The sequence below is a fragment of the Myotis brandtii genome, unplaced genomic scaffold, assembly GCF_000412655.1.
Source record: "Myotis brandtii unplaced genomic scaffold, ASM41265v1 scaffold159, whole genome shotgun sequence".
Classification (NCBI taxonomy): domain Eukaryota; kingdom Metazoa; phylum Chordata; class Mammalia; order Chiroptera; family Vespertilionidae; genus Myotis; species Myotis brandtii.
The window spans coordinates 3,207,650-3,232,699 of NW_005355799.1; the positions used below are offsets into that span (position 1 = coordinate 3,207,650).

At 37.6% G+C, this 25,050-nt stretch overlaps 1 long non-coding RNA gene across 1 annotated transcript in view; it reads left to right on the top strand.

Moving 5' to 3' along the window:
- The first annotated feature begins 8,602 nt into the window (after positions 1–8,602).
- LOC106725381 overlaps positions 8,603–25,050 on the top strand; it is a 45,916-nt gene continuing 29,468 nt past the window's right edge. Inside the window, exon 1 of the long non-coding RNA XR_001361269.1 lies at positions 8,603–8,619. This is a non-coding gene — a long non-coding RNA (uncharacterized LOC106725381). The remainder of the gene's footprint in view (positions 8,620–25,050) is intronic.

A 25,050-nucleotide genomic window follows, 5' to 3' on the forward strand; every position in this document is an offset into this window, starting at 1 on the left:
TACATGACAGTAAAATTTATGTCAAAAATCTGAACATAATATAAAAAGTTAAGATAAACTCAACATTGGACAAAACTAAAAATTAAAATTGGGTAACAGAATATATATTTATTACAAGGTGTAACAGAAATGAAGGTGAGCTTCAGTTTCTTTCTTCTGAAGGATCATTCCCAAATACAGGTCCTTCCTGGGCCCCTGGGCAGTTATTTCTAGTACTTCTCATAGTCCTAGTACAAGAGTGATGTGATCCCCTTCTTGACATTCTGGCTGTCTAGCCAAAAGCCAGTTTCCAAAAAGATAAGGTTGTTTATTCATTCATTATTACTCATCCATATATTCATATACCATGCCAGGTGCTAGGGATGTAAAGAGAAGTAGTAGAATTTCACAACTTAATATGCTGACTGTAGTCTCAAATGAACAAATAGATTTATTGTGTGACAGTCTGCAAGTTTCCTATCCGATGTCCATCATTCTGTCTTCTATAGTAATGGAACCATTATTCAGGTTCCAAAAGACATCATTTTCCATCCATATGACTGAATTCCAAGCAAAAGAAGAAATTGGATAGAACTTCCAGGAAGACTTCTTAAAAGGGAAAATTAAAAACTGGGGCATTTCCAGGTCAGCATGGCTCAGTGGTTGAGCATCGACCTATGAACCAGGAGGTCTTGGTTCAATTCCTGGTCAGGGTACATGCCTGGGTTGCAGGCTTGATCTTAGGCTGGGGCTTTCAAAAGGCAGCTGATCAATAATTCTCTCTCCCTTTCTCTCTGAACTCAATAAAAATATATTTAAAAACAAAAATGGGAGCATTTACACCCTGGCTGGTATCTCAGTAGTTAAAGCATCAGCCTGCATAAGGTCGTGAATTTGATTCTCAGTCAAGGGCACATACCTGGGTTGCAGGTTTGATCCCCAGGCCAGGTTAGGGCGTGTTATGGGAGGTAACCAATAGATGTGTCTCTCTCACATCACTCTCCCCCTTCCTTTTCCCTTCCACTCTCTCTAAAAATCAATGAAAAAAATATCCTTGGGTAAGGATTAACAAAAACAAAACAAAACAAAACTGGGGCATCCTATATAATAAAAGGCTAATATGCAAATCTACTAAACAGCAACACCACCAGTCACTATAAAACGCACTGACCACCAAGGGGCAGATGCTCAATGCAGGAGCTGCCCCCTGGTGGTCAGTGTACTCCCACAGGGAGAACGCTGCTCAGCCAGAAGCTGGGGTCATGGCTGGTGAGCACAGTGGTGGCGGTGGGAGCCTCTCCTGCCTCCGCAGCAGTGCTAAGGTTATCTGACTGATGGCAGTCAAGACATCCCCTGAGGGCTCCTGGACTGCAAGAGGGCTCAGGCCGGGCCAAGGGATACCTCCCAAGTGCACGAATTTCATGCACTGGGCCTCTAGTTTACTAATAAGAACCTTTCTCTTCTCCTCAGCTGCTTGGTAGGAGGACAAAATAGTTGGAGATCTGCATCCCTCTTAGATCATGAGACAACTTTACATGCCAAAGGCAGATGGAAATTTAAAGGATGCTAGACTCCTGATTTTTCTAGACCAGTCATTCAACCATGGACTTCCTTTTCTTTGGATTTATTTTATGTAAAAGAAAAATAAGTCCTTATGTTCTTACTAATATATTTAGGACTTTCTATTATATGCAGACAATCCAGTCCTAAATGACTCACTTATCAATGAAGCTAAATTATTTAACTGATGAAAAAATCAAGAACAAGGTCTTGCATGTATAAGATTCAAATAAGGTGAATTAGATCATAGATACACAGAAAGAAGGTGTATTAGTATATTAAAATTAGGAAATTACATTGAATGCTCTCTGAACCCATATTAATTTGTTCAACATGAGTCAGGATAGTAGTTCAGAGCCAATGGAAAAAATATATTGGTAGAATGATAAGTTAGAACTAATTTATATCAATGTTTCAGCTAAGAAGATTGGATTCTGTTTTACTGATTATCCATTAAGAATTATTTACAAAGTATTAAAAATATTATTTAGTGCTACATGGTCCTTAAAATCTAAATGTGCTATTGGGTGGGGGGTTCCCCATACAAACTACTTGGTGGGCACAGGCCTGAGGCAAAGACTTTGGGGCTGCTGACTAGATACGCTTCCACAGCACCCAGATACTTCATCCAGAGCAACACTTTTCAGCTTAAAATTCCACATAGCACTTATTTGAACAAAATATTCCAAGAGTAATAAAATGTAATAGCCTTCATTGTATTTATTAAAAATTGTTTACTCAAAGTAGCCTTTTGCCCATGATCCCACTACAGGTTAGGATGCAGGTCTACAGAACAGTAGCCAATTCCGCCTATTGTGTTATGGTGCACATAAGAGCGGTGCCTCAGGAAGATAATCTAAAATGTTCTTTATAACAACATTGGCACCTGGGAGACCAGTTGTAAAGCTGAGTGCAATTGCTTCTCCAGAGATGGGATGGTCTGGAGTTAGGCGGGTTTCAGGAAAACTGCACAGGTGGGGACATGATTCAGCCACCAGAAATGCGTTCTAAACCTCTTTCATCAATAGTATAACCAAATTCCTGCTCTTAATTCCCTGTGTTTTAAATTCTGAGAACTGTTTATTTTTTTTCTGGTTTCCTCCTGGCTTATACACAGATCGGTGCCCTACTTTTTACTGAAGAGAACTGTTGAAGTTGGGAATTTAACTTGCATTATACTTTTGCAACCTGTAGCCTCAAATTTTGGGTCTGATGTTTGAATATATCAGTCCTGAGGCTATAAGAGATAAAAGAATTTTTTAGGCTAGTTTTCTGATCATGCCTTGAGTTGAGAATTTAAAAACTTGAGACTTTTCTTCCTTTAATCTCAGTGTGCCCACAGTTCTTGCTCATTTCTATCTTGGCATTCTTTCCCAGAGTCACTCGAACTGCCCATATTTGCTTTCATTAGGCTCTGTGATCCAGGTAATACAGGTGACTATTTAAGTGATGGTTTTCTACTGTACCTATGGACAACCATCTTATTCTCCACTAACGGTGAAGTCACTCTGCCTCCGACTCTCAGTAGGTAAGATAACCAAGACCAAGACTCATCTTTAGGTGACTCTTTATCTAGGAAATACTTCTGGCCAAATATTGTATCACTCAGGGGCATTCAGGAAAACGGACATCACTACAGGTATTGCAGATACAAAGTGGCTTATTATAGGGACAGAGAAGGGCTGGTAAAGCAAAGGTAAGGAAATTTACTTCCAGCTTTCCGAACTTCCAGAAATACAAGCCTTACAGAAGAGCCACTGCTAATCACCGTGACTATCTGCAACACAAAGCCAGTTATTCTCAAAGGGATGCCCAGATACTGCCGGAGCTGCTGTGGATAATCACAGCTACTCATAGTACTGAAGTGGGTGATTCTCAGGAGAACGCCTAGAAGCCCTTAAACTCCCTTCTGCCTTCTGCAGATGCCCTTACTCTAAGAAGGATAAGGAAGTTTCTGAGCAAGAACACCCAATATTGAGCACAGGACACGTGCAAGACCGCTGAAACTAACCAATAGTGCAGCCAGTCCTTGCTTTGCATAGTAATAGGGTCATAAAAATAACTGTGAACCTATACAAAAGGATCTTTACAATCAAAAAGAAAAATGTAATTGTTTTTACAACCTTTAAAAATTATTGTCAAAGCATTAAAATCTCTCCTATTGTAGGTTACAAATGTAAGGGGGGAAAGTGATGAAACTAATAGTTACTTAGCATATAATAATCAAAAACATTTGGAACACTGACAACATGTTTGATATTTTTGTATACAACATGTCAAGGTTATTGAAGAAGGAGCTATATAAATTTAAAAATAATATATATTAAAGTTGGTTCATTTGTGAAGAAAATGTGGAGTACTTTGGGCAGTGTTTGTTTTGTTATATAACTTAGTAGGTGAAGAGAACATTTTCTGTGCCTTGGTGAGAGGAAGTATATTTCTAAGGGTAGACCAGCTTCCCACATTAACACATGGACTTTCAGTGCCAGGACACATCGATGAGAATTCCCTCCAGTGCAGTTTTTGCCAGCCTCCCTTCCTCTGGGACGCCATCATCCTTTTGTTACAACCACTTTTCTCATCTTTGTCAATAAGCCCACCTTCAGCAGACGAGTGAGTATCTGGCTGCATATCCAGAGTCAAGTCCCCGCCCACCTGGCATGCGCACACAGCCCCACCCACCTGCATGCACCTGCTACACACGCAGCCTCCTGCTGATGGGTGGTTATAGTGTGAGGGTGTCACGACCACAGGCCTTTTATATATATAGATGTTCCCTATCCTTTATTTACTTCACCGTGACTATTTTGCATCTACAATTTGTGCCTAAGAGTCAGAAAAGAGGGAGGAGGTATCAAGTAAGATTTTTAGGTGAAAAAGAAGGAAAGTGGTGAGCTCCTTATCACGTTTCTTCACCTTAAAGAATAAAAATGCAGTGTCAAGTTGAGAACTTGTGAAGAACTGAGAATGGTTATAGTATTCATTATAGGAGTTGGTAAAACATGTGCAAAAGAATTACTTAGTAGTTGTTTAACCTCATCTGGAGGTTCAGATCACATGAATCTTGACCTGTGGTTAAGCTGAATTTTAATTATTTTTCTTTCCATTTCAGTTCTTAGCTACCTGCAAGTTGGATTGGAAAAAAAGAATCATAGTATTTCTAGAGGGATAGTGATAGAACAGAAAGTTAGGCAAAAAAAAGGTGATCTTTTAGTGTTAGGAAAAATTGTTAGAAAGGATGTCTGAGTGACAAGTAAAACCAGGTTGGGAGAACTTGGGAGTATATAGTGACCACAGGTTAAGGTGATAGCGAAGATCAAGCTTATTAAGGAGTGGCAAGCAATTCTTTATTTTGAAAAAATAATTTGTCTTTACAGATGTTCAGTGAATGTTCACCAATGTCAAATACTTTATCTTCAAGTTGAAATGCTCAATTATATTTATACAACTCTGGGGTGCCTCTTCAAGCCCTGCATGAGTTTATCTCTTTTTCACAGAGTTATATCAGACTGTTAGATCTTCTGATTTTTTTCTATGAAATTAATTTCTGACATTATTATGTAAGATTCTACCAGATTGATTTTCCCAGAGTTTAAAAAATAAAAACAAAAACTTATCATTGTGTAAGCAAGGAGGTTTTTTTGTGGGGGGGGGGTTGAGGGGGGTTCTTTTTTAAAGAAATAAAACCTAATAGCTTTGTATTTTGGTGAACGAGCTAGAAGAAACAAGTTACAGTACAAGTATCTTCCCTTTCTCATAATCATTACTATTTTGGTATGGTGTATGGCGTATAACTGCTGAAGTTGTAACAGCAACTTTGGGGACTTAATTACCCTGTTCTCAGAATATGATCTTTGGCCTATGAATGAAGAAATTAGTTCATAGCACACTGAGAGGGAAGTTGAAGAAAAAAAAACATATATATGCATATGTATGCATAGGCACCCAAGATTCATGGCATAAATAAGATATGATTAACAAATAAATCTACATGTGAATAAGTACCCACAATATATTTATTTAAGTGCAGGCACTAAACCTATCCTGAGTTTACCACTGGAATACACAGCAGTTCACAACTAGTCAAAGTTTTGGTTGAAAAGTGCCTTTGATGTGGTAGTTGCTAGTGATGTGCTGAGTCAAGCCCAAAGGAAAGGACACTCGCTCTATGACGCTCTTGAACAAGGTCTTTAAACAGCAAAGCTGATGAGCTGGTGCAGGTCTCAGGAGGACGATCATCAGGCTGCACTGAAGAGGTGAGAGTATTTAAATTCTGTGTGCACCCCTAGATTGACTTTCACACCCCTGATTTCCAGACTTCTCTTTGCTCCTGCTAACCTGCCCGTGCTTCTGCCATCCCATCCCAGACTTCTGCTTTGCATTCTTCCTTTTGTGACTCAAATCTTCCTGCCCCAAACCCACTTTGATTTCTTTAAAGGAGACAATGTAAGAGAAGCATCCAGCACAGGGGTATATATTGGTTTTCAGTACAAGAGCTGAAATAAATTTGATTTCTTGACCCACCGATGTCCCCATCCTGAAAACTCATAGCACTTAACATTTCCTAGTGACTTACCTTTTTTTAAGTGTCCCATTTCATTGCTGTGAACACTTCACGTATGTGTGTTTCATCTCCCTAACCATATTACTATACAACCTCGAAGAGCAATACCTTCTGTACTATGGCCTTCTTTTTCTCAACTCAAAATTCAGTGCATAGCACAGTGACACAGAGAATATGCTCAATTAACTTTTGTGCGAACAAAATTTTTCCCACAGAAGAGAGAATTTTCACCTAAACATATCATTTATCCCCTTGATATTTTTCCTACAAATGGCTCATGCAATGAAGTTTACTGGCTCTAATATGCTGAAATGATAATTTAATTTTTGTTACACAATGGCTCACACTAGGAGGGCTGATCAGATTTAGCTATTTCATCTTGCAGGTGAGAAAACAAGAATGCTTACTCAGATGACTTTAACTTCCCGAGGACAATGGAAAAAACCAGTAACAACAACTAGGACAAAATCCACATAATGTTTATGCAGGGTTGTCATCTATCCTGAATTACCTGGTTGTCTGCTTTCCTTCCTGACTCGAGAAATTTACTCTGAATTTCTGCAATATAGACTGGAGGCAGAGCAATAATTTCATTACTGATTTGAACCTAAGTCACTTTCACACTTAATTCTTCATAAAAATATTTTTCAGGGTATGAAAAGAATTAGAATTTCTTATGTTTGGACTGTCTTACAGTAAAGAGGTGGAAAATAGAATTAACTGCAACGAAATGGTGTGTTACACATCACTTTAAATTATTGATTTTTTTATTTCTTTTGTTGAGCTTGGGTTTTTCCTCATTATTGACCTTCAGATGCTTCTGGATATCTTTTCACAACAGAACTGAGTGGACTAGCATCTGGCCTTCCTAGGTTATGAAGTATGACTTGAATTGGCTCTCTTGGGACTCACAGCTGAGGTCACTGGTGTGCCTTTTAAAGGAGACTGAAAAATTGAATAGTCAAAGCCTGCTCTTTGAAAGTTAGCACCCACCTATAATCAGTCCGTTTGTTCTTTGGCCTTGATAATTTTAGTGATAACTTTATTATAAACTGATTTTAGCAGCACTTTTAGCAAATTCTAATATGGAAAAGAACTGAGCAACATAAAAAATATCATACCAAATAGTCAATGTTTGATGAAATCCTATAAAAACTGTCAAGGCAATCATTCAAGAAATGTACTGTGTTTCTAATGGCACACTATGAGCACAGTAACAGCTATGTATGATTCACTATAGATCACCAATATTATCTTCCTGAACACGATGGTAGTGGACAAGTATAAAATGACACTTTCCCTCAAAGAGCTTAAAAGCTATATGGACAGACAAAGGATGAGAATGGTTACCTGTATAAAATGGAGAGAAGGGAGAAGTCATGCTAGGCTGAAATACGTTTTAAATATTTCAATATTTGGAAATGGAATTATAATTTGGCCACAATGCAAGGCAGAATTTGGACTCAGTGAAGGAAAAAGCAGTCAGCTAAAGCAGGTGAAATAGCATTAGCAAAGACACAGATGGGCATGAGCACTGCATGTCAGCAGACAGAGAGCATCAGCCAGATTGGGGGCGGGGTGCAGCCTGGGGAACAAGGTTGGAGACACAGATTTAGGAAGGACTTAATACAACTAAATAGTGGAGAATCAATACTGTGTGTGTTCTTGAGCAGGGGAATTAGATAGTGACATCATTCCTCTGCAACGATTAATCAAATTGATGCATTAAAATGATTGAAAGGAGAGAGAGGTGAGAGTTGGAGGGAAAAAATCATTAAGATTTCCAATTCTGAACTGCTGCTGAGAAAAAGGGAATGGATTGGAATGTATAAATGTAAGAGACATTTTAAGGAGGAAACCATTGCATGTTATGACTTATCGGAAGAAAATGGAAGTGAAAATACAGACAGCAATATGCCAACCTTAGAAATGACCAAATATCTCTAATAAGTAATAAGATGTTCCCCGTGTTTACTTAGCTCTGCCACCTTGATTGTTCAGTGAATTTATTCATTAAGAGGTAAGGTATCAATGTCAAGCCAGCATGCAGGAGGCTAGCAAACAACAGGACGTGGTCTCGCCTGACACTGCGCTGAGCCCAGAGAATGCGCACCCATTCTATTTTATAGCACACCCTCATGACTGCTCAACAGGGACCACATCCTTCTCGTGAAATACAGCACTGCAGTTTCCCAACATTTGTTCTCCTACCTGCGTGCAAACCCCCCTTTCTTTGTGTTTCATGCCACACTCTACTCCTCCTCGTAGCTGTCATTCTCCAAACACCTATACCCTCAAAAATGTTTGAAGCATGAATACCTTCATCATCACTTCTTCATATTCTGAGATCTGACATGAGGAGGAGCAGCTGACATTTTGAAATCCAGCAAGCCTGTGTATGACCACAATCTCTCATTCTTTTAAGTTCTCTCATTCCTCCGCTCCTGATGCTGATACTGTCTCAATGACCACCTGCTGCTTTTACTGTGACAAAAAATACTTAATAACATACTTATGTCCTTAACTCCCTTGCAAACCTCACATGATACCACAAAGCAAAGCTCCAGTCCTGAGTTATGCCATAATTTACTGCCTCCCCCTACCTCTTTGAGATAGTGTGAGAATATCCATGACCTTTAACCTCAGTAGATCATTTATATCCAAGGATGCAGCTAACCCTGGCCGGGTGGCTCCATTGGTTGGAGCATCACCCGGTACAGCAAAAGGTTCCAGGTACCATTCTTGGTCAGGACACATACCAGGTTGGGGGTTCAATCCTGGTTAAGGCGTGTATAGGAGGCAGCCGATTGATGTTTCACTCTCACATCGATGTTTCTCTCTCTATCCACTTTCTTCTCTCTCTAAAATTAATAAAAAAAATATCCTTGAGAGAGGATTAAAAAATGCATCTAGAGAAGAAAATAAAGACAAATGTTTTCTACTTTGAGTATATCTGCCCATTCTCTGAAAACAAAAGCAAAAACACAGCAAACTGTCAATAACTATTTCTCTAATTATACTGAGCTCCGTTTGTGCATGTTCATGTGTGGACTTCCGTGTGGGCTCCTTTCCAGGCAAGAATTTGAATTAAGTGAAAGAAGAATCAAATTACTATAAATCAGCCCACACACTCTGCCGCTCTCCAATGTTCTCTAATACCTTATACTTCTCAAATTTCTTCCCTAGGCATCCCTAGCTTTATGCAGTATCTTATCTTTTTTTTTCTCCTATAAATAAAATGTCTAGAAGTTTTCCAGATTATGTGTTGCAGTACAGGCATTAGGGATTTAGGACTTGAAAAAACTTTTCTCCCCTGTTAAAATTTTAGATAAATAGAAAAAATAAAGGTGTTAGGTTGTATGTGTATATATAATTGTAGGTTATACATATTTATACCCAACCCAAATATAAAAATAAGAAAGAAGCTTTAAATTAAATGTACTATCATATTTACACATATCTCTACCATTCTAAGTATGTATTACAATATTTTTTTACTTAAAACAAACAAACAAACAAAACCCCAACATGGTTCTTTGATTCTCTCATCAGAAGAGATTACTATTCAAGTTTTCAATAATCTTTAGCTGAAAAATGCATGTAAGGAAATGAAAAACAGCTGTGTTTCTACTTTTATCCATTTTTTTCTGATCTCTTCTGATGTAAAAATATTTCAGCTTTCAAAAAACTATTGTTTCATATCTGCATATGTTAAGGAAAGCTTTAAATAATTAGGTGCTATCCTGAAGTAAGCATCCATATAATTTTAAAATGTAAGGCTAAGCAATAAAATATTCTCTTTGAATTAAAGCAAACTTGCTGAAATGATTCATTAAATCCTTAAAAATAATGCAAACTTCAAGAATATATACTCATGAATTTCCTATCTAGCTTGCAAATTAAGTTGGAAAAATCTACAAAGGAATAGCTATTGATACAGTAATGCTGATAAGTCATACAAATTTAATGATTTTTACCATAAAAGATCATTAAGACATGAAATTTGCATGGTTTTCTCTTATGAGTAAATATAACTGGGAACTTCACATAGCCAGTGATTCCACACAGGTAGATTTTCTACCTTTCTAAGTGTGCTTTTAAATCCCCAAAGATATATATTTATTGCAACAGTATTATCAAAGGAAGCAGAGAATATGAAGACTTGGGACAAGTTTCTCAGAAATACCCAAGCCTCATGCAGTTTTGTTACCTTGGACTTGGCTTAATAACACCAGCCAAATAGAGTCAGTCTCATGAATGGTTTAAAGAGCAATTGAATAGTATCAAGAAGTTAGAAATTCCATGGAAACCGGTACTATTTATTTATTGTCTAAGTAATAATTTTTAAAAGAAGGCCTCTTATTTTTGCAAAGATATAAATTATTCATATTAATTTGGTTAAGATATAACAATATTAAACCAATGATAAAAAATTATAGATTTTTAAATTTCTTAGATAACAATTAAGATAATTATATACAGAGATGTGAGTAATGTGAGTTCCTTGAGTTAAGCAACTGTGGTTAAATTAATAAGAGATCTTTACTTTCCATAAATAAAGGAAAATATATGTATTAAATGCTGGGCTCTTAGCTAGATGCTGGCTAGACATTAATACATCTATAAATATTTTAAAGTGACTGAAGCTCTGATAACTGTCCAAAAATTATATGACTACAAAGTAGGAGGAGCAGATTATGGAATTCAGGTTGGCATGACCCTGAATATTATATTCCTTCCACTATACCAGATTTTCTCTTCTTTTGCTACTTTTCTCAGATTTTATATGCATTTTATTTTATGATCTTTTAAACAAAAAATACTGATTTCTGGTGAATATACTATGAATGAAACATTTGAGAAAAGTATATTGGCAATAAGTAGCAGTTATCTATAAAAGTAAATGGGGATGATCTTTCTGGAAACTGCCTACCCCAATTAACACAAAGGGCCAGAATGTTGCTGGAATTGGTGCTTGGATGTTGTTGAAGAAAAAAAGTATCCGGTGACACTTGTAATAGATGGTAAGAAAGCCCTGGCTGGTGTGGCTCAGTTGGTTGGAGCTTCATCCCATATACCAAAAGGTTGTGGGTTTGATTCCCAAACAGGGCACATAATTAGATTGTGGGTTTGATCCCTAATTGGGGCACAAAGGGAAGGCAACCAATCAATGTTCTCTCTCACATCAATGTTTCTCTCTCTCTCTCTCTCTCTCTCTCTCTCTCTATCTCCCTCTCTCTAAAATCAATAAGCATATCTTAGGGTGAGGATTAAAAGAAAAAAAAAGATGGTATTTAAGGGATGTCACTGCATTAGAAACAGGGTTTTGTAGTGGGAAAGAGAGAGTGGGCTCAACTCCAAATCCAGCATGAGCTAGAGGGAATTTATAACTAAGGAGTAGGATTTGGGTCAGTGATGGAAAATTACTAAAGAAACATCAGGGTGAGGGGAGATTTTGGCTAAAGCATCCTAACAGGAGTCTTGTGGAAGGCAGACCAGGGTGCTCAGACATCATCTGGGGAATGGTGGAGGATGAGGAACCCAATGAGATATTGATGGTGATCTGATGTAGTGGGGTCGGGGTTGTGTGTGTGTGTGTGGGGGGGGGGGCGTCTAGCTAAACCAGTTTAGCAGAAATCTTGCTAAAGTTGGACAATGCAGAGATGAACATGGAAGTCTAAAAATGAAACCCTAATTGAAAGAGTTCTGGGGCATCTGGTTAGAGTTTAGCCCAGGAGAAAATCTTTGTCAATGCTTTCAGGACTCTTTTGTTCCACCTTTCTTTCTGCTCTTGTTTGTGTTCTGGCTTCACTGAAACTGGCTTTCTCTGCAAGGCTAAAACAGTGGTCACCAGCAGCTCTGAGCATTCAGTTTTTTAAGATGAAACAAAACTAGCTTTCAAATACCCTTCCCCCACTCCCACAATTTCTACTTATAAAACTCTTTGGCACATAGCCTAATCTGGCTTACACCGTGTGTCTATCCCCTGGACGAAACACAATCTAGCTAGGGCTGTAGGGAATAATGATAGGCTGAGGTTGGATTAGATGCTTATCTTTCAACCAGTCACTGTTGCTGGGGAAGTAGAGGTATGTAAACAACAATTAAGCCTGCTCCATTCAAAACACTTTCCCTATGAAGCGGGGAGAGTACTGTCCTGGAAAACAAGATGATAAATGTATCTTACATATTCCAGAATGTTTCCTCATTTGCTTAAACAAATTCAAACTTTAAACTATTATATAAAAATATTTTTATTATGTATGACAAACTATTCTAAAGGACTCCAAAGGAAAGAAAACTTTCTATATCTACAATGCCCTTTTCAATGTAATAGTCAATGTTACCACGTAGCATTGCATTTTCCCCTCATCCTCATAATAATCCAATTTCCATATAGGTGTTGATTCCTCCACAGTCAAGGTGATCCACCACAGCCTCCAGGGTTGAACTTGATGGTCCCAGCGGCACCCCACAGTGATTAGTTCGATGACCCAGACCTAAGTCAATCAGCAAATGCCCTTCTGCTGGCCATGGGGCTCAGGTGCCAGGATGAACATAATTCATGAGGGTGAAATTGAAGGGAATTTTCCTGGGGACAACAGAAAAGACGTCTTCTGAGTCTTTATGAGAGAGAAGTCAAGGGGAAAAAGTTCTCTGTTCAGCCACACATTTAGATGTGTGGACATATGAAGTCTGAGACTGCTGGAGGCATTTTGCAACCAGGAAGAAAACTGGTCCTGAGAGGAAGCCACGCTCCTGGAAGGGCACAGCTGAGGGCTCACAGAGGAGGGAAACCTTCGCCTTTGAGTTAACAGAACTGAAGTTTGTCCTACCTCTGGGTAGCCAGCTAATTAAACAAATACGTAGCCTTCAGACTTACCTCATCATCTTTTTTCCTGTTACTTATATAACAAGACATCCTGAGCCATGAAACTTTAATTATGATATCATTACCAGCAACACAAATGATCAACCAAAAAGGAATGACAAATAAACTTTGAAATAGTTACTCAAATAAATATTTTGGAGACTTTAAACATTATAATCATAAAGGTTGCGTAGCAGTAGGATACTATTTTTAAAAATATGTTTTTATTGACTTCAGAGAAAGGAAGGAGTGGGAGTGATAGATAGAAACATCAATGATGAGAAAGAATCATTGATCGGCTGGGGATTGAGCCTGAAACTGGGGCATGTGCCCTGACCGGAGTTGAACCATGACTTCCTTGTTCATGGGTTGATGCTCAACAATTGAGCTACACCGGCTAGGCAGTAGGATACTTTTAAGGTTATACATTAGTTATTTGTTAGAGTTCTGACATCACTGGGAATGAGGTGTTCCACAAAAGAGTCTACCCAGAATACTCCTGCTTTCTTTTTCTTTTTATGTTTTTTTTTAATAAGCTAACTATTATTGGAATATTTTTATGATGTGCTAAATACTTCTTACCTTACTGGGGCAGGGTGCATAATTTAATGTTTTCGTGATGACACCGGGTCATCATTGTGCATATCAATTGTATAGGATATAGGAAAGTAATTATTTGAGGAGACATTTGCCTCAAGATACTATGCCTTTTGAATTCCTAGGTCAGTGAGTTGTATTTACTTTTTAAAATCTTTATTGTTGAGAGTATTACAGATGTTCCCCTTGCCCCCCCATTGCCTCCCTCCACCTGGTTCCTGTCCCACCCCAGGCCTTCACCCCTCTGTTGTCTGTGTCCATAGGGAATGCATATATGCATACTGTATAAGTTCTTATTTTTATAATTATTTGGTGTATTTATGGTTCCTCTGACTTGCCTCTCAGTCAGGCTGTCAGCTGTCATTTCTGGCTGCTCTTTGATGACCTGCCAATATGGTCATACCCCTTCTAATATTCTGCTTTTAATCTGTTCTAGATGAGAAAGTCCAAAAGGCACACTTTTTAGAACTGTGCCCCCCAAAAAAGAGTCAGGAGTTTTTAGTGAGGGATTTGTCTAATATAACATGTTCTGGAACAAAGACACTGGTTTGCCTAAATACTTCAGAAGAGATACAGTCAGGAAAAATGATGTTATGATTTGTTAATACAAAATAGAGAGATCATTTATGTGCAAAAGAAAATTTTCTGTTAAATCTCTTAAACTTAAAGGGGTTATTTTGAGCAATATTCAGATTGAATTTATTTTGATTTTGCCCCAAAGTAGGCTTGTTGCCAAGTGACATGTAAATTTTAGATCTGTGGTGAGTCTCAAGCTAGAAAGCACTTTAGTCAAGGTGTCATATTTCAATATGCTGAGCACACAACAAGTTTCAGTGTGTTCCTTTGTTGTTCCCAGCCACGGACAGAGCTGGTCTGTTACCAGTACAATGTTTTCATAGTGTGCAGAGCTCCCAAATGAAAATGTGCTCCTTTTTTTCACTAAAATTACACATTTTTTCTGCTGAATAGAGGTTTTTGAAACAAAATCTACTGACTAAATATCCTTTAAATCTTCAGTATCTTGAATTGACATTTTTTTTATTGAATTTAAATCTCAGTGGATAGTATTTAATATGACATCAATTTGAAACACCAAGAAATCATATGGAAATGATGCCTAAAATGTTTACTGGCAGTTTTCTATACAATTATTTTTATAGTTATTCTTAATGTACCTCCTTTGTTTAATATCAGCCTTTAGTCATTGTTCTTCCACCAGCTAAGGCATAATGTTTTGTCTGATGTAACAAAGTGTCATTAGAAGCAAAAGCTGTAATGTCTGATTTGCTAACTTTGGTTTTGCAGTTTTCAATCTGAAATGCAGATGTGTAAATTGGCTCATAAAGAAAATATTCCACTAGGTCACAGTGGTTCTCAACCTTCTGGCCCTTTAAATACAGTTCCTCATGTTGTGACCCAACCATAAAATTATTTTCGTTGCTGCTTCATAACTGTAATGTTGCTACTGTTATGAATCGTAATGTAAATATCTGATATGCAGGATGGTCTTAGGCGACCCCTGTGAAAGGGTCCTTCGACCGCCAAAGGGGTCGCGACCCACACGTTGAGAACCGCTGCACTAAGAGAAATTTTACCAGAAGCTTTTAAAATAAATATTTTTTCTTTTCTTGAGAAGGATGAAACTTTGTTTTTTGCTAAATCCTGTGGAGTTTGAGCCTCTAAATAAATATAAATAAATAAATAAATAAATAAATAAATAAGGGGAGGATTCTAGAACTCTGGTTTATAAGGCAGGTGTTTGCTTCATGGGGAATTTCCCTCAGACTCAGTCCATACAAGTCCCCTTTAAAATGTTTTCAAGAATTGTGCCTTTCGGCCTTCAGTTGAAATGAGCCTAACCCTTGAATGCTGCTGAATTTATAGCTCTAGTAAAACAAACTCTTCTGGCATTTCTTACACACAATTGGGTTTCTTAGCTGCTCAGAAGATTTGAGCTATTGTAGTTTGCTTCATTATTAAAGACATATGATGCCTATTGTACAGATTTCCCCTTGGGCAACGGAGCTGATAAAAGAATAAAGAATTTTAAAAATCTGTATCTTGAAAATAAGTCCCAAGGTATCTTTCTTTTATTTTTGAAGTTGTAGGGAAGCTTGTAAAATAATTTCCATTTTTATTTAGCTTTGTACTTATTGTGAACCTGTGTGAGAACATAGCATTTACTAATTAAAATTATTTGCTATATGAAAAAACAAAAAAAACAAAACACGTGTTATTTTACCATTTTTGCCCTCAGTTGGTGATGTTAATGAGACATTCCTGAAAATGGGAATTTGAAGTCAGTCCTAATCAGAATCCTGATTGCAGGTGTAGTATAATTCCAAGGGGAGCCAGTGTGGTTTACTCCTGGATGTTTCTGACTCAACATGAACACTCTTTATCCCAGGTATATGTTTTTGCGAGGTCAGTTGATAAGTATTTTAATGGTGGTACCTTACATCTGCTTAATGCCTTAAAGTCAGTCCTGTGGTTTAATGATCAGAATGTCATTTATTCAATCTATCAACACTTCCAGGCCCGTTGCCAGCAACGTTGGAGCAGGATGTGCAAGCTGCAGTGGGCACTGTGCTTGTATGGCAGGGGACAGAGGCAATCCTAACGCAGAGTCCACCCATCTACTGGGCTGTGTAGCTTTCCACAGCGCATAAGTGACTCCTTTGTTAGTGCAGAGGACAATGCTGAAGTAAAGAGGGGAATTCAAATGGGGAGAACAGCTGTTAGAATCAACTTAGAAACACAAGCTGGCATTGCTCCAAAATGTTTTTGTTTTTTGTTTTTAGGCTTCTGCAGAGTTGCCATTGACAGATGGACTTGGATCTCAAGGTTACAAGGAGAAAAAAACATTCTAGAATTTAGCATTTAGGTCCTTTGGCTGTCTAGGTTGAGTAAGTTAGAGCTATACAAAAATAGTGCTATCGCCATACAGAAAAGGTGCTTTAGCTATAGCCTTAAAATACATTTATCACAAGTATAAAATCTTATTTGCAATATAGTCCCCAAATTTGCAGAAATCCCATTGTCTTCCAGCCCTGAGCCCGACACCCAAAGCCTTGTACATAGTAAATGTTCAGTGGGTAACTGTAAAATGTAACAATTCCAAACTGTTGCTTGATTAACTATGGGGGGAAATGCATTTCCTTAACATACTCCTTGCCTCTAAATTTCCTCTTTTTTTTTTTTAAGTTTGACCAATCTTCTCTGCTTGGGAAGCTATTAAAAAAGAAAATAATGAAAGTTTAAGGCTAAAGTAGACTTTAAAGAGAAAGTGTATATCAGAACTTTAAATTTATAGATGAAAAAATTGTGGCTTGTAGTGATAGAACATTTTGGTAAAAGTCATAAGTTAGCTGTGTGCAGAAGCCAGGATTAAAAACTAGGTCTTTTAAACCTCAATATTGTGCTCTCCACCTTTTAAATAATTGGAATGTGTCCATAAGTCTTACTATGGTGTGCAATGAGAGAAATGTTTTGTATATATTATTCTGAAAATAATAAACAATATTTATTGATCACTTATTTGACAGGCACTATTCTTTATATAATTTCAGTAAGTTCTTCCAACAATCCTTTGTAGTAATCAAGTAGTTTAATTTTACATGAGCCATATTACATGTATAAGGATATTTATATGTTTATCACTATCTATACATATAACTATCTATTTATTTATCTATATATCTATCTTCCATCCATCTGTCTTTGTGGCTACAAAATATAGGTAGATGCAGAACTGGTTAAACAACAGGTATAGTTTTTCTTTTGTTGAATTGTAGAAGTTTAGATTTAAGTCCTCTGTTAGATATATGTATTACAAATACTGTTCTAGCTTTTTAATTTTCTTGTGTTGTCTTTTGATGAGCAGTTTTAAATTTAGATAAAGTTCAATGTTTTACATTTTTTCTTGTTTTTTATGTGGTTTTTGCGTTATCTCAGAAACCTTAATTTATCCAAGGTTCCCAGAAATCTTTGTCTATGTTTAATTCTAAAAAAAAAATTATTTTGATTTAATGTTATAACTCTACAAACATCTCAAATTAATGTTTTACTATTTTGAGATAGTGGTTATAAAGTTAATTTTTTTCATACTTTTATCCCACTTTTCCAGATCATTCAGTGATAATACTTTCCATTCCCCATTGAATTGTTTGGATGTGCCTTGTGAAAAATCAGAGTCTATTTTTGTATTTTTTTCCTCCTCTATTAATCTATTTGTCTATCATTCTACCAATACTGTCCTGTCTTGATTACTGCAGCTTCATAGCAACAAACAAATATATAAATAAAAAATAAAAGAATAGTATTTTTTCTCTCATTCCTGCTTTTAGGTGTGCCACATTTGGCACATGCTTTATCTTTTTTTTAAGATGTAGGATAAAATATTTAGCTGTCTTTCTGAGATTTTTATACCTGGTAACCTAAAATTCCAAGTACAGTGGGATCATTTCCAGACTCCTGAAATATAGGGAGATAATTTAATCAATTACTTAGCTGATGCATAATAGGTGATGTCAATGACCTCCCCGAAGTAAACATACCCTGGCTTTCCCATATTTCACTTTGACTCAGTTAATTTGAAAGTTTACACTTAACCTCACCTGCAAAATCAATTTCTGTAAATTTGAATCTTTAAACTTTAAGTGTCAGGATCCCAATGATAAACTTGCTTAAAATAATAATAATAAATACAAAAAGGATTATTATTAGTTTATACAACAGAAAAATCCAGAAATAGCAAAGCCAGTTTTATTTTATTATTTTTTAATTTTTAAAAAAATATATATCCTTTTATTGATTTCAGAAAGAGGAAGGGAGAGGGAGAGAGATAGAAACATTCATGACGAAAGAGAATCATTGATCAGCTCCCTCCTTCAGGCCCCCTCTGGGGATCAAGCCTGCAACCCAGCATCTGCCCTGACCTGGAATTGAACTGTGACCTCCTGGTTCATAGGTCGATGCTTAACCACTGAGCCATGCCGGCCAGGCACAAAGCCAGCTTTAGAAAGAGCCATATTCAAAGATTATCCTTAGCACTTCATCAATCCTTCCCTATACCCCACCCTCTTTCCAGCTACTTCTCTCCATCTCTTAGCTCCTTTATTCTCTGTGCTGGCTTTCTTCTCTGGCAGGCTTTCACCATACAGAGGCCCTGGGCAGCTCTTGGCTTATCAATTTAGCTTCTCCTTCAGTGATTTCTAAGTCTTGGGCTTAACTCCCTGGCTGGAACAGGGTCACATGCCTGTCCTTGAGCTTCTCATTGTGAATCTGTTTGACTGGGTATACACTACTTGCCCTCCCTCAGAGCAGGATGGATAGCGGCCAGATTTACCGGAATCACTTTGCAAGGAAAAATAGAGCTATAATTGCCAGGAAAAGGGAAAAATGCATGCTGAGCACACAAAAATAAGAGAGTATTACTTCAGTGTGAGGACTTCAAAGGGTTGAATTTGATAACCATGCCGAAGTACTTATTTTTAAAAGAAGTCTTATGCTATAATGTTTCCTCTACTTTTTGTGTTTTGTCCCAGAGCAAGAAGACATCAATTTCTTCTTGCAACATAATTCAAGGGGTCTGTGATGTGAAATGAATCCTCAGAGCTTATCTGAAAACAATGAAGACACACCAGTTTGTCTTGTCAAAACTCCTGACACATTTGGTAAGATATCAAACAATGTATCTTTTTACTTTTCAATAACATTTTTTGGCCAGTAACATAGTGGCATGAATGCATTACTGGGCTGTAATCAGTTCTAAGCCATGTTTTGAGAGTTTATAATGTAATTTCTCTGAAAGAAATTTTCAATAAAATAATTGGCATTCTGATCTCTGCAAGGATGCTTCATTTTTATAATGATTAAAAAGTCTGTTTAGCTGATTTGTTGGCCTTGTAAAATTTCCTGTTAGAAACCCATCGGAGTTCATTGGAGAAGAGCCATTTTACATGGGTTAAAGGGAAGGAGAGTTTACATCTTTTTGAAATTACTTTTTAGTCTCTGATGCTAATCACCCAAAGTCTACATATAAATTAACTCCAGCATTACCTTGAGGTAAGCAAGCTTGTTTTAACATCACCTTTTGATCACTGGACAAAATGGTTTAGCATTTCCTTGGATCAGTGAGGCTACAACACTGTGTCACTGGCCTCAGGACACGTTAAGAGTTATTTTCAAATACCCGGCATCTGCCGGGTATTTGAAATACCATTTTACTAAGCAAATACCATTGCTTAGTAAAAATGTGTTAGAAAATGAATTGTTATGCCCTTAATAACACCATCTTTGCTTAATTTTAGAACTCACCTTCCTTGTTCCACAGTTAGGGCCTGAGAGTCCCTGGGATAAATCGAACACCACTCCAGACCCTGCATTGAGCAATCCATTCTACTTGGCCAGCATTTAGCTCAGAGACCAGCAAATTCAATTATCCTTTCCTTACTTGTAGTTATTTCACCTTGGCCCTTTCTAGCTTCAGAACACACTGTGATATAACAGAACTCTCTGGAAAATTCATTTCTCTTATAGCCATTAGCATCTGTTTTTTCATCTTCCCCTTGCTTGCCCCTTTCATAGCATTCATTATATATTTGCCTTCAATTTGTTGTTGAAAACATCATATTCTACTCTCCATCTCTTTTTTTCTTATTCTTTACTATATTTCTAAAGGTTAAAAACATGTGGAAGATATTTTTAATGAAATCTTATCAAGAAAAATAGCATTATGCAAGTTCTCTCTCTCTCTCTCTCTCTCTCTCTCTGTGTGTGTGTGTGTTTCTCGCTCACTCTCCTCTATCCTCTCTCCTTTTTCCCAGTAACCTCTGCACTAGCCTTCTTAGGTTGTGATCTTATATGTAGGGAATAAGGAACATTCCACATTGACAATGCGCCTTAACCCAAAATCTGTTCACCTGTCAGAGAAAAATAAAAGGGCCTTCAATGCCCTGCCTGGTTTGGTTCCATGGATAGAACACTGGCCCCTGGACTGAAGTGTACTCAGTTCCATTCCAGTCAAGGGCATGTTCTTTGGTTGCAGGTTTGATCCCCAGCCCCAGGTTCTCTCTCTGTCTCTCCCCATCCTTTCCACTCTCTCTAAAGTGAGCATTAATAAAAATAAAAAGGGCCTTCAATAGCATACTGGCTGAGATGCTTGTACTCCCAGGGGAGCATCCAGGTGAAGGGGAAGGGGAGTCAGAGATTCTCGGTCACTTCGTGGACCTCTGTGGACTGTGGATCTACTGATTTCTGGGGTCCCTGCTCCTCAGTGGCTGCTTTTGAGGACTCTTTAGACTTCTAACACAGAGATTCCTGAGTTGTCCCTCTGATGATTGTTTCTTTGACATGTGGGCTCCCCAGGCCCTACTATAGACAGAGTGACTTTGTCCTGTTCCTCTTCTATCCAGTGTTGCTTCCTAGTGCCTGAAGCTTTTTGTCAGCACATTAGACCAGCTATCAAAAATGCACAACGTATTTTTGCTTGTTTATAAATATTTTCTTATTGCTTACAGGTAGGGATTCCATTATTTTACTACTAAACTTAATAATTTCTCTGTTATGTCTTATTACCTACATAAGAAGCAATATAAAATAATGGGTGGAAATCATAGATCTTGGTGACACGCTGCCTACATTCAGGCTGCAACTCCACCCATCACCAGCTGTATGACCTTAGAAAAACTACTTAACTGCCCCATGCTTCAGTTTCTCAACCACAAAACAAATATAATAATGATACCAAATCTAATGTTATTGAAAGAACTTAGTGTCTACGACCCCTGTCTAAAACTCTTTAGACTAACTATATCCTAAAATTAAGAAAATTTTAAAGAAATATTTTCATATAATAGATCACTCAATATATTATACAATACCCAACGACAGAGATTGGTCAGCATAGTCAAACAATTCTACAGAAAACTATATTAATATTTACCCTCGGTCAAATAAAAAAAAGAGTAGAAATAGCTACATAGCAGTTCACATCAAGTTTTGCCATCAAATGGGTTCAAGTTGAATCAGGTGTTGCTGCCAAATAAGTTAGGAAAAACAGTGTGTTTCAGGCCCTGGCTGGTGTGACTCAGTGCGTAGAGCATTGGCCAGAACACGAAAGGTCTCGGGTTTGATTCCTGGTCAAGGGCATGTACCTGGGCTGCAGATTCCATCCCCGGTCCTAGTGTGGGGGCAATCAATAGATGTGTGGAGACACATTGATGTTTCTCTCTCCCTCTTTCTCTTCCTCCCCCTCCCTCTGATCCACTCTCTCTAAAAATATCTTCTGGTGAAGAAGAAAGAAGAAAGGAAGGAAGGAAGGAAGGGAGGAAGGAAGGAAGGAAGGAAGGAAGGAAGGAAGGAAGGAAATAAGGAGATAGGACCATGTGAATGTAGTGCTTAACACATAGTAAGTTCTCCAAAGACATTGTGTATCATTATTAATATTATTTTTCAATAAAAGCATTTATTGAGTGCCTACTACATGCTGTTTATTTTGACATTTTATGGAACCTCTTGATTGAGGTCAGGGAACCCTTCTTCTTGTTATAGGCTCTGATTTATTCTTTGCGTGTTTATTTTATTTTATTTATTTATTGTTTTTAAAGTATTACATGACTCCTTTTTTCCCTCCGATTAACCTGCCACTCCCACCCCGAGGGCAAGCCCCCACCACCCCAGTGCCTGTGTCCATTGGTCATGCTAATATGCATGCATACAAGTCCTTTGGTTGATCTCTAAGCCCCCCTCCCCTGCCTTCTCCTTGAGGTTGGACGGTCTGCTCAGTGCCACCTTGTCTCTAGATCCATTTTGGTCATCAGTTTATGTTAATCATTACATCCTACATATGAGTGAGATCATGTGATATTTATCTTTCTCTGACTGGCTGATTTCACTTAGCATAATGCTTTCCAGGTCCATCCATGCTGTTGCAAATGGTAAAGGTTCCTTCTTTTTTATAGCAGTGTAGTATTCCACTGTGTAAATGTACCAAAGTTTTCTGATCCACTCATCTGCTGATGGGCACTTAGGCTGTTTCCAAATCTTAGCTATTATAAATTGTACTATGAACATAGGGGTGCATACTAGTATATCCTTTCTGATTGGTGTTTCTGGTTTCTTGGATTTGGTCCTAGGAGTGGGATTACTGGGTCAAATGGGAGTTCCATTTTTAATTTTTTGTAGAAACTCCATACTGTTTTGCACAGTGGCTGCACCAGTCTGCATTCCCACCAGCAGTGTACAAAGGTTCCTTTTTCACCACATCCTCACCAGTCTCTGTTGATTTGTTGATGATAGCCAGTCTGACATGTGTGAGATGGTACCTCATTGTTGTTTTGATTTGCATCTCTCGGATGATTAGTGACATTGCGCATGTTTTCATATGTCTCTTGGCCTTCTGTATGTTCCTCTTTCAAAAAGTGTCTACTTGGGTCTTTTGCCCATTTTTTGATTGGATTGTTTATCTTCCTTTTGTTCAGTTGTATGAGTTTAACTCTGAATAACTTTAATATTCCAATATAGTCTACATTGGTTTCTTTTTAAAATTATTTTTATTAAAGTATAATTGACAAGTGACATTATAAGATATTTAAATGTACAATGTGATGATTGATATATGTATCAGTGTAAATGATTCCTCCACATCCAGTTAATTAACACATTCATCACTTCACATATTTGCTTTTTGTGTGTGTGAGAACATTTAAGTTCTACTCTTTTAGTAAATTTTAATTATACAATTGTCCCCCTTATTTCTGGGGGCTTTGTTTCAGACCCCCAGTGGATGCCTGAAACTGTGCAGAGTGCTGAACCCTATATATACTGTTTTTTTGCATACATATGTAAAGTTTAATTTATAAACTAGGCACAGTAAGAAATTAATAACAATAAGAAACAATAAAATAGAACAATTATAATAACATACTATAGTAAAAGTTGTGTGAATGTAGTTTCTCTCTCCTTGATAACTTCTGATAATGGAACAGCTGCTAAGTGACTAGTTGGTGGGTAGCTTATACTGTGTGTATATGCAGGACAAAGGGATAGTCTATGTGCTGAGCAGTACTAAATGGGAACCCGGGATTCGCCATCATGCTACTCAGAAGGGCACACAATTAAACGAAAACATAGAAATTGTTTATTTCTGGAATTTTGGACTGTGGTTGGCCATGAGTAACTGAAACCACGAAAATCTAAACCATTAAATGCATTAGGGTTTAAAATATGTGAGGGGGTGGCAGCTCTTGTCATCTCCTATATTCAGCATGTAATGCATTAGGTTCTCAGCCTGTGGAGAAGGCTCCAAGGAGAACTGGAAATGGCTGCGTCTCATCCCAAGCCCTCACCCAAGGCCAGGCCTCCTCAAGACAGAATGCTTCATGCCCCCCGCCCCAAGTTCCCCCAACGCCTCTGGTGTCTGCTTCTGAGAGGATCCACCTTACTCTTTTGTTTTTGGGATGACAGGCAATGTAGATATCCCAGTACAGTAAACCCTTGATTTTCCAGATCTCGATTTAAAGGACAAAATTTCCGGTACATATATGTCATATGTGAAAATTAACACCCTATTAATTAAAAATGCTTTTAACCAAGATTTGCTTATTATTAAATTTACAGGTTATTTTTTGTTATTAATTCACCGTTATTTTTAACAAATTTTAGTGAATAATCCATATGTTGGAAAAAAAAACTTAATACATTTTGCCAACATAAATAAATATTACATATCTACAAATACAGTATAGTCTACATATTTAAATCCGAGAGTCACAGCTCCTAAACAATGTTCAGTAAAGGATGGTCACATGAGCACACTGCATTGTGCTGGGAACTGGTTCTGTTGTTGAGTGGCCGGACTTCCTGCCGCAGTTTTAAAGACAGCTGGCCCATGTTCCCATCTCCAATACGTGGTGCCCACCCCGTGCATTCCTTTATTCCCAGTGACTGGTGAATGCACACATTTACTAGACCTATGCAGCATAAATTTAAAATTATTGTAATGCATATAGAAAACTTTCCTTTGAAATTAAACTTTTCATAATAATTTTAATCACACAAATGTGTCTGTATAAGTAAAAACAGGTAAACTAACTAATTGGTCAATTTCTCAACATATGCACTCAGGAAACTTACTTTATTATATAACGTACTTTCAGCTTTAACTGACACTCCCTCACCCAAATTAGTCCCTTATGTGGAGGTTTCACTGTACAATATTTTGTTTCCTATTTGAGCCGCTGAGAAGTGGGCATCCCATATCTTCTCTTAGATATTACATGGTAGGGAGTACATGAAAAATGTTATGACAGGTTACAAGATACACAAACTATAGAACACCCATGTTCTTTTTCCCTTCCCTGCTTAACCTACATAAATTATGCCTGGGACTGCAGCAAAGGAAGACAAGCTACCATTCACTCTAACCACAGTTTATTAAATCTATACTAGAGGCCCGGTGCACAAAAATTTGTGCACT